Raw genomic sequence first — 19,485 nt, 5'->3', positions numbered from 1 at the left:
TCGGTTCTCATGGCATGATATGGCTGGCGTGTTGAGTTCAGGAACTAGGTTTGTGAGGGCGCTGGTCGATTCGGTTAGAGATGTGCTGAGCAGGGCAGCGAGCTGGTCGTACCGACTCATCATTGGTATTTATACTAACAACGAGTCATGTAATTAGTGTGATCAGTAACGACATGATGAGTCATCGCTAACTACCTTAGGCCGCGAACTTATCAGCCATCCCTCATATGTATGTATGTATCTTGGAATTTAGCAAAATATGACGGAATGTTTTGTATTCTTAGCTATTCACGAATGGAAGATCGTGGATAGAGTTTTTCACAGAAGATGAACACAAACCGTTTATACCTTAGGGTCGGGCTTCCGGTATCCCGACTTCTACAAAAGGTTTGATTCTGTTTTATGCAATTAAGTTTGCGGTTCAAACACTACAAATAGTCTTTCAGTTAGCCTCGCCTTTGGATTCTACTTTGCTCTTAACGTCTATTTTGAACATTTTTATTGTAATTTCATTTAGCATTAATTCCGACCTTGTTCCAAGTTCATAAATCTTTTAATTTATTCTTGTACACTCACTTCCCAACGCGTACTATTGCCAAGCAACAATGCGTCTGACAAATTTTCTACATTTGTTCTTTCACTAGACCAGCTTCGGAGAGCTTCAAGCTATAGTGAAAGTTCTTTGGCGCCAACTCAACTCAAGTTGTTTAGATACAAATCGGCTTCTGCTAGTATCTTACTAGCATGGTGTGGAGATCTGCGAACTGTTGTACCTGAGCTTTCGACTATACACAGTATAGTTGCATTGGGTATAGTAGAATGTATCTGGTAAGTTGCTGATGTAAAGTAGCATTAAGTTTCCCTCACCTGATAGAGTCCTTTAACTTAAAGTCCACAAAGTTTATGAGTAGCCGCGAAAGTGAAAGTTGCTCACTTTCGTTGCTTTATTTCTCTTCGCTTCTCTCCGAAGGCAAGTAGGTTTGCAATCTTTTTGTGCTCAGATAGTATATACGTAGGTACTCATCTAGACATTCTGGAGCTTTGGGGCTATTGGAGGCCCGAAACATAAAGTCAGTTCTTTGCTCTCAAGCAAGTTTCAGTACTTACTCAAATTTCGACGGCGGTGGATCTTTGGGAGATTCAGAATTTTAGGTTGATTCCTTTACGTCACAGTGGATTAGTTATTAATAGTTTTCGCAAACAGCTTCGCTAGAAGCGTGCTAGTGCGCGGCTGAGTTATCAGACTGTCGTGTCTGACTAAGTTATCAAATCGTCACGCGGCGTGCTAAATGTGACCGTGAATTTCAGTGCCTTAACGAGCGTGGATCTTTGTGAGTCTGCTTCCCTGGCGGCGGCATCAATGTCAATTAAATTCAGGATATAGAACGATAGACACAGGTATGTTAAGTGAAGGGTATTCCCGGTATTCACGTGTATGCAGACCTGTAATGTTGGTGGAAAACTACTCAACGGGTTCGCCGAGTTCACTAAACCAACGTTCGTGCACTGTGTGTGCAACTAAGGGGAGTCGAGGTAGCGTCGATAATAATAGCGTTCCCCGCGTAATGTACCTCCAATAGCAACAATGAACGTGCGGATGTGACATAACACAGAAACGTTGTTTCGAGATGATTTCGCAATGATTCTTCGAAGTTGGGCTGCTACCTTGGATATCTGTATCTGCTACAAGCTCGCGGGGAGATATTGAAATACTTCTGGTAATTGGGACCGCTCGTTCGATGGCTACTAGCCCAACAACTTTATTGATTCTCACTATGGCCAACATCGGAGCCCGGTATCTTTGCTTATATTATTTCCGCGGTTTGTGATTGGACGTTTCGCTATTTGGATGGATAATTTGGCTTCTCTTCTGCGGGAGCCTCACCTTCTGTTTGTTCAAAATATAAACATTTTGCGTAAACACTCAGCCGCTTCTTCGATATCTTATTCGCGGACGTTTGGCAATTAGCGAACTGCTAGTCGTAGGTTGTATACTATAAATCAATCCCAAGTGGAGCAAAGTTCCAGTCTTTCTTGCGTAGCTACGTAGACTTATGATTCAGAGAAAGCAGACCATTCTGATAAGCTATGGTGACTATGGGATTTTTAGTGTTAGTATAGAACTTGTCGCAATACCGGAGAAGACCGGTTGCTCGGTATTTCTCGATTTGTATTTTTGTGAATGTCAACTCGCACGATGAATGCAGTGTACGTAAATGCTGCAGCCATATTTTCAGTTTCAACCATCACGATATTTTTACGGCTGAAATAATTGGTAATGGCTGCAATTATAAACATATTCGAATTCTAGAATTTTATGGTTAAATACAGGAATAGATATGTATATACAGTCAGCGAGAAAGTATTAACTACTTTTAAACAGTCATATCTGTGGTGATATTAGCAGAACGTAGGTAGGTAGGTACGTATCAGTGGCCGCTTCGAGGAGCCCAATGATTACCCCGTGATTACTGTTATGAGAGCGGAGAGGCAGAGTCTAGCCGGCTCGGATATTTGGAGCATTCACGAAGGAAAGCAGCTCTCCCACCCTGCAGCTAGAAATCCCTCTGAGATCCTCAAAGAATGATTCAGCCTGACTCTAGCTAGAGCTGGGCAATCGCGGAGAAAGTGCATGGGGGTTTCCCTTCTTTCTCCGCAGCTTCGACAATGCGAATTTAGGGCATTCCAAGCCTGGCGGCATGGTCCCCTAGGGCCAGTGCCCCATTGAAACCGTGATCGGATTATATTATAAGCGGATATATAAGGATTTTTACCCACTGAAACCACCCCTGACTCCCTCCCTGCCCCGCGGAACCACCATGAGGTATTACATCACGGGGCGGAGTTAGCTCATTCTAGCTTAGTCACCTTTTTTCTATACGTGGCGTTTGCGACCGCGCTCTTCTCCCCTACTCTGCCTTTCGCAGTTTGGTTTGGATTTGATGTGCTAGCATTTTCGGGACCAGATTTTCTGGTACCAGCACTTCTCCTAGAGTCTCCCTTGATTCCTCCTTTCTTCCACAAATCTCGAACAGTGGAAGAATACATGCTCTGGGTCCTCCGGAACTCCATCGCCATTTGGACAGTCGGGTGAGGTCTCCAATTTAAATCTGTGCAGGCATTGGCGATATTCTCCATGCCCCGTGAGAAACTGGGTGAGATTATAATTAATCTCACCGTATCGTCTCCCCAACCACTCCTTGATAGCAGGAATGAGCCGACCCTTTCCCGAGCGTTCCTAACGCTCTTGCCATCTATTTATGGATCTCTCCCTCTCAGCGTTCTTCGTCTGCAATAAGAAAGAGATTGGCTTCGCATTGTATATAATCGCCTTCTCATCTACCAAGATGTCAATCGGCATCATTCCAGAGATGACGAATGCTGCATCATCCGAGACAGTCCTGAAGGCAGAGCATACCCTCAGGGATGTCCTCCTGTAGACTGCACTCGGTTTCTTAGTGTTAACTGAGATCCGCAACGCCTCGCTCCAAACTGCGGTCGCATAGAGCATGATTGAGATCACCACCCTGGCTATAAGCAACCTGGAGGTATGCCGTGGCCCTCCCATGTTCGGCATCATCCTCGCCAGGACCATACTAGCAGTGGATGATTTATCGCAAACATACTGTACGTGTTGCTTATAGTTGAGTTTCCAGTCTGTCACCACCCCCAAGTATTTGATGGTCGGCTTGGAAGTGATGATATGATTCCCGATTCTAATATAGGCGTAATTTCTCTTCCGGCGCTTCGTGATGAGGACCGCTTCTGTTTTTTCCTCCGCCAGTGTCAGACCAGAGCTCTCTAGCCAACTTTTAACAGCACTGATTGCCTCGCTTGAGTATAACTCAGCATCTTCGAGATGCTTTGCGACAGCAACCAGCGCTATGTCGTCAGCGTAACCCACCACTGTGGCTTCCTCCGGAAGGGGAAGTTTAAGTACGTCATTGTACATGATGTTTCACAGTAGTGGGCCCAATATGGAGCCCTGCGGGACACCCGCGGAAACAACATACTCGTGGGGTCCGTGATCAGCGTCATACCAGAGCCTCCTTCCAATTAAGTAACTATCGACGATAGCACCGAGATAGGCGGGAATACCAACCTTCGCTAGGGATTTCCGTATTAAATTCCAATTGGCCGAATTGAATGGATTTTTCACATCCAGAGTTACTACCACGCAATAATTGCTGGTACTACCCTTTCCGTGAATAGCATCTTCGGCCAAGCCAGTAACCAATATGATGGCATCAATGGTTGATCTGGCTTTACGGAACCGATATTGCCGATCTGAAAGGCCGCCTTGGCTCCCAACAATCGGGAGTAATATTTTCCTCATCGTGTCCAGAAGACATATGGGTCGGTATGAGGATGGTTCACCTGGAGGTTTACCAGGTTTAGGCAGAAGTACCAACTTCTGCCGCTTCCATACCGCTGGAAATATTCCCTCGGACATGCACGCTTCGAATAACTCGGCGAACATGTCTGGCCTGGATTTGACGGCAAGCTTAAGGGCCTTATTCGGTACTCCGTCCAGGCCCGGCGGTTTATTGTCTTCTATTCTACCGCAGATCTCCAGCAGCTCGTCTCTGGTGACTGGGGGAATTGCCATCACATTCAGAGGTGGTTGGAATGTGATAGTGCTCTCCTCTTGCTGGGGGAATAACCCCTGGATGATTTTCAGCAAGAGGGTGAGACACGTGATCTGCGGAGATGAACGGCCTTTGAATCGTCCCATCACAATTCTATAAGCACTCCCCCAGGGGTTTGCGTCCGCTTCTGAGCAGAGCCTCTTAAAGCATTTCCTCTTGCTTGCTGGATGGTGAGCTTGAGGGTTTTGCGGGCTGTCTTATAGGCGCACTCTTTTTGTTCCTGATCGACTCTGCTCATCCAAAGATTTTGCAGACCAGCCTGAAATCTTTTTCGGTTTCGGGCATGATAGCTCTTTGCCCTGTGGTTCGACACATGTCTCAAAGAAGATTGCCTGGTGATCGCTGTGGGTGTAGCGTTTACTGACGCACCAGGACATACCACGCGCCAGCGCAGGGCTGACAAAGGTCATGTCTACAACCGAGCCTAACCCTCCTTTCTGAAAGGTGTTTACAGCACCTTCGTGAGCCAAAACTATGTCCATCTGCGCAAAAGCTTCTAATAAAGTGCGCCCCCTGGCATTTGATTTTCTGCTACCCCACTCTCGGGCCCAAGCATTGAAATCACCAGCAATCACCTTTGGACTTCGTCCCCTTGCGTCAAGAACAAGATTATCAAGCATTTGCTCGAATTCAGACAGTGTCAAACTTGGTGGGGCATAGCAGCTGTATACATATACACCACTTATTTTCGCCCACACAAAGCCACTGGTCGCCTGACTTGCAGTACATTGTATGACTTGCTGGCCGCAAGCCCATATCACGATTCCAACAGTCGAATCTGTGACCAATATGCCACCGTGACGGTTTCTATACGGTTCACTTATGTAAATCCTAAGCGACCCTGCAATGATTCAGGTTTATTTGAATAAACCTCATTTCCTCATTGCAGTAAGCACCTTCCTAAATTCCGGACATTTGCCACTTCCGGAAATGTGCCGATTATCCTGCCCCTCTTTTATTTCATACAATAGGCATTTGGGGTCCCTATTTCACTCTCCGGCAATATGGCCTTCCTCCCCACAACTTCAGACTCCTCTGTAAGTTCTTTCAACTTGAATTGCTCCTTCAGAGCAGTACAAACTTCTCCTTTCGATGTCACATCATCGAGATCCTTACATTGTATATTGATCCCACGTTTTTGGGCATGCACTGCGGTATTCTCCCCAAGTGAGTTTTTCACTTGAGTGCGAAAGTCATCAGTTTTGCCCGCGCCGGATCTTTTCAGCTCGAACATGAGATCCCCTTTCTGGGTTCTTCGGATTCTGTTCACATTTCCGCTCAGATCTTTTAGGTCCGGATCAGCTTTGACCTTTTTGAGTATCTCCGCGTAGGACAGATTGCCCTTACTGGAGATAACAATCGCATCTGGACGAGTTCGCACTTTTGCTTTTCGTTCCGCTTTTTTGTTGGTAACTTTAGTCCATCCATCGTTTTCACTCGTCTTGGGCTTCGCAACGCTGGTAGAGTTTCCTAGATTCGCTGTACGCTTTCCTCCTTCTGAACTGTTGTTGTTGGTTTTCAAAATGTCCTGTACGTCTTTTTTTCTCTTAGGCGCCTGCTGATTATTCAAAGGATCCCCCTCTTTTTCACGTACTCGGTTATTCCACCGTGATTCGATGGTAGTACGGTTGGGCGTCGCTTGTGCGGCTTGTGACACTGTTGGCACAGCGGAGTTCGGCGTATCCTTATTATTTTCTCCTCTATCTGCGATCTATTATGCACTCTAATTGCCCTTACCATATTCTTTATGGCTTGGTACACGTTATGCTTGTCCTTGATAAACTCGGACAGCTCAACTATTTTTCCTCCAAGGTGGGTGAAAGGTAATTCCTCCGGATGGGGACTCTGCTCCATTTAAGTCCCGGCAGGGTTATTCCTTTTACACGGTCCTTTACTTTTGACATTTATTGACCTTGCCTGTACTTTATCCTTCATCGTCTTTGGCATTGATATAGATCTCAAAGTTGATGAGCTTCTTTTGAATGGATCCCTTCCTTGTTCCTGGAGCACCTCCTGCTATCGAGAATCTTGAACATATACGGTGGGTGTTGTCATGGTTTCTGTCGTCCAAGAATCTGCCTTCAGTTCATCTTTCTTTAGTCTTCAGAACACCAACAGTTCTCGGTAAGGTCGTACTTCGCTTGAACACCTCCTTCTCCAGATCCAAATCACTTGTAACATTATATGCCGAGGTGGTCGAGTTGTCTGCCACCGAGGCACTGCAGTCAAGGGATATCGACGACCGGGAGCCCGCTTGCTCACTCCCAAAAGCCGCCGGTACTGAGGTTCCGAGCCCCTGCACCGTAAGTTTCTTCCTTCTATCGTCTTCCATGGTGGTTTTATGTTGTGGATATCCTTTTTATAGCCATTTTGGTCCACGCACCAGAAATGAGCAAATATGAGCCCATGCACAGTCAGAAAAGAAAAGTGCATGAACACATATTTACACATCAATAGGCCCCAATCCGCCAGTTGGGGTCGCACCTGATGGGAGATCTGGCCACTCCTCCCAGGACATTGAGCGTGCTGCTCAGGCAGTTCAGGGTGTCTCTGCACTGCCCCACCAGTCTGAAAGTTGTCGCCGCTGAGTACAAGGCCTTAATGGCCGCTTGGCTGTCGGTGAGAATGGCTCGCTTGGGCTCGAATCTCGCTCCAGCCGTCGACAGACTTCCAATATCGTCAGTACTTCCGCTTGGAATACACTGGCGAAACCTGAGATACCATACGACTTGGATACACTGTGTGTATTCGAGAAAACCCCCGCGCCGACTCGACAGGTCATTTTTGATTCATTGGTAAAGAATAATGAGTCATACATAACCTTGCAACACGCCGCCGGTCTTCCACTTTGACCTGGTTGGAAAGTCCACAGCAAAGTTTCTCGTGCAGTTCAGCTTGCGCGTGGCATAATCCGTGGGGAATGCCCAGATTTCCCGAGGTATTTGGAATAGGATGTTGCCGTGGCCGTTGGACTTCGCTGCCCAGCATCCGGACTAACGTAGCCTGACGGCACTGCACAGTGCAACGTATCTAATGTGGAGGGCTAGAGGAAGGAGATGCAGGAGTACATTGAGAGCATCTTCCGGGTAGGACTACAGAGTCCCAGTAGTACCTGCACACGCGTTTTCTTGAATCCTATTAAGCTTTATCCTACTGTATTTTTTGCTCAAAGCCAGCCACCATACAATAGAGCAGTACGTTAGGATGGGACGCACTACAGTGGTGCACATCCAGAGAATCATCCTCGACCGGAAACCCCATTTGTCCCCAAAGGCACCGGAGAGATGGCGCCACCCTTGGGCGTGCTTCTGCTCACAACTCTGGTCAAGTGGTTGCCTTCCAGATTCGACTGGATTATCCTGGTACATACCGCACCTCCAAATGCCCGTATGAAAGGGAAAAGAAAAAGCAATGCACTCCGGAGCGGATGCTTGAAATGCAGACCAAAATAAAATTCGAGCACGAGAACGCCAACCGCGAATTTAAAAAATATCGCCGCCGTCTCTTGCGGCGGTTCTACAATTATTATTAATTCTTTATTATTGAATATGGTTAATGCTTTCCGGGAATATTCGCCTGATCCTGGCACCCTGGCACTCGTCGACGGAGCTGTCTGACTGGTGCTATCTGCTGGGCTGGGACTCGAATGCAAATTCGGCTGTACGGCTCTGCCTGATTAGCTGCCGTCTCTCGATCGGTGTTCTGCCAACGCAGATTCGCAGGAAAATTGCGATTTTACTTCAAAAACGAAAACACGCGTACACCAAAATTCTTCGTCTTCGCTCGGTTGCGGAAAACTCGGTTGCACTGGGGCTTCTGAGTGTGCGATTGATCCTTGCCTCTGGCTCCTTCTGGCGCACGGTTTAGACACCTTTCGCCGTCTTCACAACGAGCGGCACACAATAAAAACAGCCCGAACTGGCCCTGTGACGATGTCGGCTCTCACTCAAGTCCTGGCTGCGTTGCCTCGCTCTACCTAGGCACAATCGTCACAAATGAAAATTTCCGCACAAACCTGCTTTTTTTCCTCATTCCAATCAATCGGGCGAGTTCTTCGGGGTCACCAATTTAAGTGTCTTGTCTACTTTGAATTATTTATGGTTTTAAGGATTTTCAGATCTGCACGAATTTGCTTCTAAGGAATGACAAATGAAATTTCTTTCTTGCATTTCGAATTATATTTCTGTTATAATAAGATGGTTATAATTCAACTGTAAAATGACACGTAAATGAATGCCGCCAGTTTGGTGAAACGCTAGCAACTGACTTCAATTATTTAATACTATGTCAAAATAGTTGGAGAAGGCCTTCTACTCTTTTTAATCGGACTCGTGGCGAGTTCGAATATACCATGGAGAACACTGGTGGTGGCATCTGTCAGTCGAATTAACAACATTCGAAATAAATGTCGAATCTTGTTGTGTGCTGCGCCATACTTAGCATGGATATAATCCAATGCGTAAGATACTCCTCCAATCTAATACTGGTCAAGGTTTCCTTGATGGTGTTGGTACTAACGTTGTTGAAAGCTCCCTCTATATCCAAGAAGGCAGCTAGGGTATACTGCTTGTACTGCAGCGACCGCTCAACCGTGCCAATTATTTCGTGGAGGGCGGTTTCTGTGGATTTTCCTTTGATGTAGGTATGCTGGGACTTAGAGAAAGGCGTTTTCTCCATAATCGTCCTTAAGTGGATGTCCAGGACGCGCTCTAGGATCTTCAGCACGAAAGAGGTCAGGCTGATTGGTTGAAAGTCCTTCGCGGGCTCATGACCGCGCCTGGCGACTTTCGGTATGAAAACCACTCGTGCACGTCCCTAGGACTGTGGTATTTATACCAAAGAGATCCAGATCCGGTAAATCTCAACAAGCCACGGCACGACCCTTTCCTGCTGCTTCTGTAGCAGTACTGCCATTATGCCATCTGGGCCTGGAGATTTATGTGCGGAGAAGCTGTTTACAGCCCAGCCGATCTTATCCTCGGCAATTACCGAATCGAGAGTCTCGCACAGCTGGGGTGGCCGCAAACCCTCCCAGCAAGGTTCTGACTCACAGTCCTCCTCGCTACGGGAGAGTGCGTTTGAACCAGCGACTCCGAGGTTTCACTAGAAGATTCCGCCCAAGAGCCTTCCGACTTTTTAAGAAAGGATGGGCTCTTATGTTCCTTGGACAGAATCTTATTAAGCCTCGCGGATTCACTGGTGCTTTCGATGTTCTGACAATAGTCCAACCAAGACCGCCTTTTAGCGGTCCTGATGGCCGACTTGTACATCTTCAGGCAGTCCTTGCATGGCCGGCAATATTTATGCCTGTAGCAGAAGTTGAAGATTTCCCTGGTCAGTTTCCTGAGGCTGAAGAGATCTTCATTCTATCACGGTGGCAGTGTCTTCTTGCTGTACTTAGTAAGATACGAGGTTTTAAAAGCGGTATCGATCGCCTTTTCCAGAGCCCCGACCTTTGACTCCAGTTCGTCTGTCGTGCCAATCTTACCAATTTGCGCACCGGAGGTTGGCCTTCTTTGTTGCTATGGTGTTCGTCAGATGTTGTAGTTCTTCTGGCGGAACTGATCGGTCGTGAGCCATGTAAGCCGAGGAAATATACACGCTCTCTGCCCCCGCCTGCTCCAACTTGACCACGACTAGCTCGCTGAAGCTCAAGTCCGGACACAGAAAAGCCTACAGACTCTTCCTCACGAGAATACATGCTCTTGGTATGTCCTGTTTGGAGCCTTTTAATGGTTCGGTCGTCTCCGACCCAGGGCTCCTGTATTAGTGCGATGCCGATGTCTTCCTCTAGGAGGAAGACAAGCAGATTAGCCGAGGCGCACTTCGAGTGCTGCAGATTTATCTGCGTTATCCTCCGCATGATCTGCTTGCGTGGGGGTTCCTCAGTCTCCGTCGGACCGTCGATCGTCATCTTCTCCAACAACTCGTTGGCAGCGTCGATTGGATCTAGATTGTCGTCCGGTTTTGCAGAGCGGAACACTTCCTGACTCCAAACCGCACTTTATAGTCGGCCTTTTTCAGTGCCTCCAGGTACTCTTCGTTTATACGGAGTAGAAAAGGTTGGCTGTTTGTCTGGGGTTCCTCCTCCTTGATAACAACTTAGTCGTCCATGGGAATCCTGGGGTTTTGAAGGCGCAGAGATTGGACGAGCTTGTCCTTATCCATGCGGATCTTCGGTAAACCAGATGCGAGCGACCGATCTTCTGGGAATCTCGTCGTAAGGTATGTTATTGAGTTTTACGCCCTCCAATGTGTCGCGGATTTTAGCGACTTACGAACCGAGTCCCTAGAGAATTGGTCCTCGCAAGCTATAACGTGGAGCCCACGGACCACCTGAGAGGAATCAAAACAGGGGATGAATCCCGTGTGTTTGCCATCGGTGTCAAGGAGATGCTCAATGACTATCTCCGGCAACCGACGTTCTTGTCGGTTTTCATTTTTGAGGGATCCCCCGACGTCGAGGGCTTCGGGTTAGGAGTACTGTGTCTGGTACTCGCTACAGCCAGTTTAACGGCAGTGGATTCCAAGCTGGAAACCACTAGCCCGTCTGCCGCCTCGCTTCGGGAGGTCCCTGCGGTTGGTTTCAGCACAGCGGTGCTACGACTGGCACCGAGTGTACTGCTCTCGACGGCTACTGTCTCCTGGCTGGATGTCAGCAGCTCGTCCTCCGATGATGCGCCTGGTACCAAAACCCTGGTCTTCTTTCCTCGTTTTTTTTTGTATTTTCAAAATTGAGTACATGTCTTGGTCCCACGAGTAGACCGGAAAGAGTGTCCACCCTGGCTGGCCCGGCCACCAGGGTAAGGGTCTTATTTGAAACTGAAGGTGCCTAAGGTATTCAGAGCTCGCATACTAAAGACTAATCTCCCCATTGGCCACGCAGCCCTCGGCGTATGCTGTTCCACCTTGGCTTGGGGTCCTATTAGCACTTTCTCCAGCGCAGGGAGGACGATCCCCGGGCTATTGCTTCGGTCCATCCCCCCACCAGATCTACTTGCCCCTAACAAATGACCAGCAGACAAGCAGATCCTCGTTAGTTGGATGAGTCTACTCCCCTATTGGCCCGTCCGAAGACGGCTTCCAGCGGCCACCACGAAGAGGTCGTGTGAGGACTTGCCGAATTATGCAACTTTAACCTGAAGCATAATCAGACCAGGACGCTGTTCTGAAGGTCGAGCAAACCCTTACGGATAGTATGCAATGCTGTTTCCCAAACTGGACTGCAAAAAGCATGATGAAACTCATCACCCTGGCTATAAGCAATCTAGAAGTATACCGTGGCGCTCCCACATTCGGCTCCTACAATTTGCTGGAGCCATATCCGTGGTGGACGCTTTTCGTCTTTTCCTGCATTAGTGCTAGTCCAGCACTCTCCGACCAGGTCTCAACAGTGCAGATTTCTCCGCATGAGTGCATCTATGTTCTATGTTGTCCGCGAACCTATCAACGTCTCCTTCTCCGGAACCTGAACATTAAGTACATCGCTGTACATGACATTCCACAGTACGGAGCTCTGTGGGACCTGCGGAGATAACGCACTCCTTGGGTCCATCATCGATCTCCCACCAGGGCGTCCGTTCTCAAAGGTAGCTATCGACAATAGCAACGAGATAGGTGGGAACATAAATAGTTGCCAGAGACTTCTATATAAGACTCTGATTGGCTGAATCACTACCACGCAATATTTTCTGGTACTATCCATTCCATGTATTGCATTCTCAGCCAAGCTGCTTATCAATTTGATGGCGTCAAGGGTTGATCTGACTTTAAGGAACCCATACTGCCTCTCTGACAGGCTCCCTTTGCTCTCAACAACCGAGGACATCTATTATAGATTATCCACTCCACCATTTTTCTCATAGGGTCTAGAAGACATATGGGTCTATAGGAGGAAGGCTCACCTGGTGGTTTACCAACCTTAGGCAGCAAAGTCAGGTTCTGCCACTTCCATGCTCCCAGAAATAGCCCCTCAGTCTAGATTTCACGGCGAGATTAAGGGCCCTATTTGGTATTCCGTCTGATTCCGCGGTCTGCGAAGATGAGCGGCCTCCCATCACAATTTAAATATAAAAAAAATATTAAAATTTGTAAGTAGCGTGACATTTGCGATTGTGTAGAAATTAACAGCGCAACATTTGATGTGTAATAAAAATAAATAAATAAATAATGGACGGTTCCCAGTATTCTGGACCAATACAATTCAATTAGAAGCAATAAAAAACCCTGCCATGATACATGGACAGACTTTCATCATCCGACTAAGAAGCTTTCTGATCACATCATGCTTGAAGATACTGTAAACTTAGATGCGCTATATAAGATATAAATACGCCATGTTGTAGGTTTTCCCGAGTCTATTAACACTATTAACGTGCATTTAATAAAAAGCCTTGAGTTGAGGAAAGTGCTATTGATGTTTAATTGATGTTGCTGGAAAGTTTTCAGATATTAAAACCGATATTTAGATCGCTAATCAAATTTGGCACCATAAAATTTAAGTGGAAGGATCAATTTACATAGTTTGATTTATTGTTGAAGTAAACGGCGATATACATTTGAGTCCTTTCAGATTTTGCTACCCAAGAAATTGTTTTCAATTTTCCTAATCAATTCATTGATGGTTTCGATAATTCGTATCTTTGGTTAATTTGTACAAACTTGCCGGTCTGCAGAGTTAATTTTCTTTATTTTGCACTATCGATTATTGTTAATCCCGATAATTCCCTCCAATCTGTCAATCCCCCTGTCAGTATTTTATTCAACAAAAAGAAATAAGGATCAACATCATGTTCGGCACTATTCTCTTTTAACGTCCATAAAATTGAAGTCCCCCTTTCGATATCTTCCATTTCGAAAAAAATAGAATTTTGTGGACTAGCAAACCGCAAATTTTCAACCTACCATGCATTTACACCGAGAGTGTTAGATTCCCGCAACGGTACGTCATCAGACTACCAACTAAACACCTCCCCATGGTCAGAGAACTAGCCTGGAACCTTTTGTCACATTACTTCGGGCTAGTCCCCGAACTCTCCCGCCTTGCGGACCCTTCAAATTAGGGAATTCCTTTCACCAACGGGAGGGGAGAGGAGGAACGGAGCTGTCAGTTCAAGGAACTTCCTGCTATCTGGCTCCTCCACTGGTGGAGCTCTATTTTCTTTGCAACGAGAAGGACCTCAACGTAATGGGCAACACGCCTCCACCTGTCAGCGATCCTCAGCATCTCCTCGACAATGTTGTCTGGAGAGAGACCCCCTGTGTTTAAGTAAAACTGCTGACGAATCCCAGCCCATTTTCCACAAGAAAAAAAGTGTGATGGGCATCGTCCACAATTCCATTAGAAAACATGCAATCCGGAGATCGTGCCTTTCCAGTCTTGTGCAGGTAAGACTAAAAACCTCCATGCCCACTTAAGTACTGGGTAAGGAGATAGTCAGTCCCACCATGCTTCTAATTTAGCCACGCATCAAAGTTGCCGATGAGCCACGCAGTCTATCTGCCTCTAGTTTTATTTTGTCGAGGGACTTGCCACAAGTCTAGGGTGCGTTGCCGTTCTTCACGAGCAAACACCTCCCTTGACTTTTCTACCTTATGGCTTGATGCTTCCCTTAGCAAGATGGGCAACGGGGATCACTCCCCCCATCACCATCACGGTCGATTCAGAAACAGTGTGGTACGCAGATGCCACCCGCAAAGCTCCCTGTCTCTGTACTTACGATATACCTCCTTGCCAAGAGCGTCAGCCCATACCTGTACGCAGTAGAGTAGGTTAGACTGCGTTCAACTCATCAGGAGACGTCGCCTGCTAGACCTAGGACCCCCAATACTTGCCATTGGTCTACTTAACGCTGAAACTCCAGTTGCAGCCTTGTTGACTATTGCGTTGATTTGCTCAAAAAAAATTAATTTTTGAGTAAAGGGTCAGCCTGAGTTACTGTACCGCGATTTTGACTAGATTATCAACTGGCCGAACGATATGGGATGCAGGGACGGAATTTTCTTTTTAGTCAGAATGACTACTTCGGTTTTTTCCAGTGCAAAATTGAAGTCATGAGTAGTCATCCATCCGCTTACCCGTCGTATCAATATGCCGAGTCTGCTTTGCGCCTGTTCGACAGTGGGTTCAGCAACCAACGTCGCGACATCAACTGCATAGCCGACCAGGCACGACTCTTCTGACATGTCAAGTTTAAGTAGACTATCATAGGTAGCGTTCCAGAGATCCGGTCCTAGCATGGATCCCTGTGCTACCCCCGACGTGACCTCCATCTTCCTCTGACCGTCTAGTGTTTCATAGACCAGGGAGCGGTTCCTCAGATAGTCCCTCAATATCCGTAAGAGATAGTTGGGCACGTGGCCTGTGTGTGCCTGGAATGTCCTTCCATCTTACAGAATTAAAGGCGATTCTGACGTCAAGCGTTATCAAGAGCACCACCCGTCGAGTTCGGCGGCTATGTGCCTCCGCTCGTCAAACGGCATCCATGACTTCATGCAAGTCGTGGAAGCATTTTCCTGCTCTAAAACCGAACTGCTGTGGAGATAAATCTCCAGCAGCGCGTATCGCTTCAGCGAGTCTACTTCTGATGAGATTTTTGAGCATTTTTCCAGCAAACTCGGGGTCGCCTTTCCCTTTGTTGATCAGCGCGAGCCTCACCACCTTCCAACGAGCAGGGAAAATGCCCTTTTTCAGACAAGCGTTTGTCCCGATAAAAGTAAAAAAAAAAAAAGTAAGCTTTCATGTCCCACTTCTTGAGAGACAACAAATATGCCGCTGTAGAGACCCCAGGTTCTTTCACAAAGATTTTCACCTGTCGGCAAAAGTTTAAATTTCCCCATTCGGTTGCGTGAATCCTTGCAATTTCATCTTTCAGAATAGACTTGACAATGGATGGCCGGGTGCCAAAAGCTTTTTGGATGTCTGTCAGCCTTCTCATTACCAGCGATGCTTCAGTGTCCTGGCACCCACATCAGGGATGTTTCGTTCAGTCGGCCAAGTTTCAGCAGCATCTGATGACAACTCCACCCCAACTGGCTTGATATGTCGTTGTTGTTTAGAGCTGATAGTGCTACCGGGCTGTCGGAACAGATTCGAATGGTGCGGCCCCTCCATTTTTGTTTCAGACATTCTTCTGCTCCCAATGAAATGGCATATATCTCCGCCTGGAACATGGTCGTCATTTTTTCGAGGGGTGGGGCCAATTTCATACTCAAATTTCCCAAGAACACCCCTGTGGCGGATCCGCCTTCCGTGACTGACCCCTCGGTGAAGATTATTAAGTCTGTAATCTGAAAAGCTCATTTATCGACCATTCCTCTCTTCTGATGATTACGACAGTGTATGTCTTTTCAAAGATGAATCTGGAAACCATACGATCGGTCAGCATCAGGGCTACCGGATGTTTGTCCAGGATTTTCCAGATGGACGCCTGACCGAATGATTGGCCGCCTTTCTGTGTTCCAATGGTATCGATTCTATATGCGTCTTTGGCTGCTTTCCGTTTCACCTCCAAATGAATGGGGGTAGATTTAGGATAGTTCCGTCTGCGGCAGTCGGCGTAGTAATACTTAGGCAACCGAGCCCCTGAATCTGCGTTAGCAGCTTGCTCCTGTTTTTGAATTTCAGTCTATATATCCAATGAATCTATTGCGGTCCAAGTCCCCAGGTCTTACATAGCATCAGAGCAATCTCCAGAATTTCTGATATTTTTCTTGGGGTCGAAATGTATTCCTAAATACTTGACTGCCAGGTGGATTTCCGCCCCTGCTAAGGTGGTTAGCGTATAGCTGCCCCACCTCGGTTCCTAGTGAAGGAGCCATAGCAAGGCATCCATTACCAGGAGCCATAACGGAGGGGAGAGAACCCCTCCCTGTGGGCAGCTCCGAAGACATCTTGCTTCAATAGACTTCTGGCTGACCAGTATGTGGATTTGTCCGTGACCGTGAGGTCATGAAGTGCTTTGTCTACGTGGATTTGCATCTCTGGTAGCCGTGTTGCCTATCGTGAAGTGGCTACTTAGGAATGTATGCATCTATTATGAACCGATCTCCTAGTCTTTCTAGTCCTTTTAATACAAAGGAAGCTAGACTGACCGGTTGGAAGCTTTTTGCGTTTTTGTAGGTGAGTTTCCTTAATTTGCTCATAAATATAATCACGCCAGTTAGTTGGAATATAAGCGTGTGCTAGGCAAGCACGGTATATAGTATATTCCGAATATGTAGGCCCAGGGCTTCATTCCCTCTATTACTAGCGCAGCAATGATGCCATCCGGACCAGCAGACTTGTATCTATGGAACGAGTTAAATGCCCACTTTACTCGCTCCAGTGATACTACTTTGCATGCCAAATTCCAGTCTCATGGTAGAGGGCTGTATGCACCTGTCGGCCCCGAGATGAAATTTTGGATGCTGCCTGGAAAATGCACTTCAAACAAATGGTCCCTCAGCTTTGAGGTTGCCTCAAGAGAGTTAGTCTCTTCGCAAAAGCATCTCCATAATGATCATTTAGTCGATATTATGCTCTTCTTTAGAGCTTTGTGTGCCTCTTTATACCGACTCCAACCAGCGGCTGAATCAGATTTCAGAGCACGATTGAGTTTTGCCAAATCCGAGTTCCACCATGGTGTTTTACCCTTCTTTGGCGTCTCTCATGTTAGCTATGATCATCTGGGTTGCTTTCTCAATTCCAGTAAATGATTTGAGGCCCATCCCAGAGGCCGTAACTCAGGTGCTCAGTTCTATCTTATACGTCACCCAATCTTTCTCCCGCGGATTTTGAAATGGAGTGGCCGGAGATGAATCCATGCCCATTACGAAATTAATGCGCCTGTGGTCCGAGAGTATGATATCGTTTGATACCCCCCACTTTCCGACCAGAGGCGCAATGTCAGGGGATGCCACCGTGATGTCGATGACCTCTCGCCTGACCACGGTGAAGAAAGTGGTTTCATTACCCAAATTGGGAATCTGCAGATCGGTTTTCTACCAGATATTCTAATAATCTTGATCCTCTTGCATTGATGTTGGAACTTCCCCAGCATATGTGGTAGGCAATGACATCATATTCTGTTATTACCCCTATGCCTTTACTTTTGCCATATTGGATAGCTCTGATGAATGCTCCACTGGAAACGACATAGGGGAAATATGCAAAGCATCATAGAATCTCTTTGTCTACCTGTTGGCTTTGGTTATTTTGACCGTTGTGATGTCGCCATCATATAGGTCGTTAACCAAATTAGCCTGAAGGTCTTTTGAGACCACCATGCAGGGGCGGGGTCGATCATTTCGATTGACATACTGCAGGTCAACATGTTGGAAGTTTGGGCTGCTGACTACCCCATTAATAACCTATGTTGTTTTATGAGGTATGTGAATGCCTTGCAACTATTTAATCGACGAATGATAAGTGGAGTCGCCACTTTACAATGCTGCAAATTTATTTGTTTTCGCTTCTTATGGTAGTTTGTTAAGACTTGACATGCCAGAACAGTCTCGCCTGGTCGGTTATGTGGATGATATTGCGACGCTTGTTACTGGAAGCAGTATTGAACAGACATAATGCAGATTTGGCATATTGATGCGACGCGTAAGCGGATGGATAGCTGCTCATAGAAAAACTGAATTAGTCGTTCTGACCAAAAAGAAAATCCCATTCCTTGCGTTCGATCGGCGGGTTACTTATATAATCAGATAAAGACCTTGGACTCAAAGGTAAGCTTTTTTCCAATAAATCAAAGCAGCAGCGAACAAAGCTGCAACTAGAGTCTCACCCTTAAGTCGGCTAATAACGAATGTATCGGGCCAGATATCTACCAGAAGACGTCTTCTTGTGGAAGCAACGCAGTCTGTTCGACCCTACGGTACAGAGGTATGGACTGATGCCCTTGTTCTACCGCACTATCTCAGAACCGGCTGTGATGGTGATCGCGGAAATCATCCGAATTACCTGTTTTTCTGAGATATATTAAGCGCTATCTATGAGCGCAAGGGAGAAGGTTCAAGGGTGGTCGGTGAGTTAGTGGTGAAGAACGGCGATATACACTAAATAAGTTGCAGTTCTTTTGATAAAATGAATTAAAAGTCAGATGGATTGCGCGACTTATCGTCAATTTAGATTCGTGGCAAGACGACTACATACAGGAGATTCGTCTCCCGGCGCATTGCTTGAATTTGTATGGTGGAAGAAAACCATTGCAAACATCGAACATGCTTCAATCACTTATGCGTGGAGAATTCTGCGCATTTTTCGATTCTGTTGGTGTTGTGGAGAAACATACATAAGAAAACTATCTAATCGTCATCAACACAAGTGCGAGTTAGCTACCTTGTACCTTGTAGAAAATGAGCCAGACCCTGTCTGAGATGGAGCGATGGCGTAGGCTAATACGCTAGATAGCTCTTAGGGATATCGAATTGGTGGACCTCGGCGCAAAACCGGAATGTCTGGAGTTCCTTATTAAGGCAGACCTAGACCGGATACCGGTTGTTGCGCCGTTGATGATGATGAAATTCTAAGTGGGGATGTTTACCTTGAAAAATATTGGACGAAGACGGCTTTACGGTTTCTTACCAGGACAGAGGCAAATCGTTAGACGTTACCTCACCTCTGCGCTGGGAGCAGCGTCACCGAAGCGGCTTGCAGATGTTAAGTGCTCTTTTATATAATTCGCAGAACACGACATGATAAAGCGCGTCTAACGATTTGCCTCTGTCCTGGCAAGAAGCCGTAAAGTCGTCTTCGCGTAATTTTTCAAGTTTGGGTGCTAAGTCTAAGGTCCGTGGACCAAAAAAAGCGGGAGTAAGTTGCTCCCCATTTGGTTCGGTCCGGCATCAA

General features: G+C 46.7%; 1 protein-coding gene across 1 annotated transcript in view; it reads left to right on the top strand.

Moving 5' to 3' along the window:
* Nucleotides 1–1,060: 1,060 nt before the first annotated feature.
* Nucleotides 1,061–19,485, top strand: part of LOC119659171 (probable multidrug resistance-associated protein lethal(2)03659) — a 120,740-nt gene continuing 102,315 nt past the window's right edge. The window contains exon 1 of the mRNA XM_038067124.1: nt 1,061–1,398. The gene's annotated coding sequence lies outside the window, so the exon portion shown is untranslated. The remainder of the gene's footprint in view (nt 1,399–19,485) is intronic.

Source organism: Hermetia illucens, chromosome 6, assembly GCF_905115235.1.
Source record: "Hermetia illucens chromosome 6, iHerIll2.2.curated.20191125, whole genome shotgun sequence".
Classification (NCBI taxonomy): domain Eukaryota; kingdom Metazoa; phylum Arthropoda; class Insecta; order Diptera; family Stratiomyidae; genus Hermetia; species Hermetia illucens.
Note: the sequence above shows the minus strand (reverse complement) of the source record. Positions and strands in the feature narration are given on the sequence as shown.